Here is a 1,630-nt window from a genome sequence, read left to right as displayed (position 1 = left end):
CCCATCCCATCATTCCCTGCCTGCTCCTGCATCCCCATCTCATCCTCTCTGCCACCCTGCCACCCATCCCATCATCCCCTGACTGCTTCTACACCCTGATCTGCCCCTCTCCTTCACCCTGCTGCCTATCCCATCATCCCCTGACTGTTCCTTCACCATGATGAAGGGTGACAGCTTGTAAGATCCAGCAACTTCCACCAGAAATCCAACAACAGCAACTTGCTTAAAAGCAGTGAAGTTTATTGAAATACAAGCAGATGTGACCAGACAAACTTTTTAGTGAAATCTAACAGCCAAGCCTCAAACCCTAAGTTAAAAGCACACAACACCCACCCTTTTTTCCTGTAGCCAGTCCCCCAATTCCTCCCCCTTGCTTCCCAGGCCTCAGCTAGGTCTGAGAAGCCAACCTGACCTTGGACAGGCTTCACAGATGTCTCCAGCTAATTAAACAGTACATTCCAATCCTAGACCGCAATCATTCCCAAACACCAGCTAACTAGCACTCCCTCCCCCCAAGTGAAGCAGTCAGAACTAAAGCTAAAGCAATTACACAATAATATGAGCAGTAACTACAGTGAATGTGAATATTGATTAGTAATTGGCTTTGGAGTTCTGACACAGCTAAGGAGGGGGCAGGGAAGGAGGACAGCGTCCAGAGCCCCATTGAGCATAAGCAAGGGTACTAATTTGAATCGTTGAACCCACAAAGTATGTTCCGGTGTGGAAATACAGTGTGCACGCACCACACTTTGCTTGAATCCGCATCATGTGACTTGTCTGGAATCAAACTGACTCCACTTCCCCCTCGATTCGGAAGGGCAACGGAAAGGCAACCAGGTGTGGTAAAACATCACGTTTTAATGTGAATTCACATTGCTAGACAGGAGTGACTCCAGATTCGGTGTGAAAAAACATCACGTTTCGTGTTGCTAGAACAGGAGTGACTGCGGATTTGAGCTGCAAACCCCCCACAGGTGATAAGGCCCTATCTCTTAGAAGCCTCATCTGCTATGGTCATTGTAAGAGACAGTGAAAGTTAGAATGCAAAATACCTACACTGGCCCTTGGCCCTAGACAAACTGAGAAGGAAGCATACATCCTGATGCTACTATATGTGAAGAGGATATAAAGTACCTTACAAAAGAAAATAATCCATTTTCCAGCCATTTAGCTACTGATCTGGTACTTTAATTCCTCCCCAGACCACTATCCAAATTAGTGCTGTGTAGACTTCCTTAAAAAGGAAATTATAATGGCGTATGAGAATGTAAAATGCCTCTCACTTGTACAGTTGGACCTCCATACCCACAGATTCTTGATCTATTAATTCAGTCATCTGTGGCTTGAAAATATTCAGTATATATATAAAAAGCAAACTTTGACACCATTTTACAATGCCATTATATTTAAAGGCACTTGAACATCCGTCAATTTTGGTATCTAATGCGGAGGTCTGGCAATACTGGCTGTTGTAACAAGCTAAATCCAGCATATGCTATTTGTGCTGTTCTTATTAATTGCAGTGCAAAATACATTTCCTGATAATTTGCAATCCTTATTGTTTCCCATCTACACTGAATTTTTAATATAACAGGAGAGGGGAATAATAATAATAATAATAATAATAATA

The sequence above is a fragment of the Sceloporus undulatus genome, chromosome 4 (assembly GCF_019175285.1).
Source record: "Sceloporus undulatus isolate JIND9_A2432 ecotype Alabama chromosome 4, SceUnd_v1.1, whole genome shotgun sequence".
Lineage (NCBI taxonomy): Eukaryota > Metazoa > Chordata > Lepidosauria > Squamata > Phrynosomatidae > Sceloporus > Sceloporus undulatus.
The sequence above is the reverse complement of the archived record's forward strand: the minus strand, read 5'-3'. Positions refer to the sequence as shown.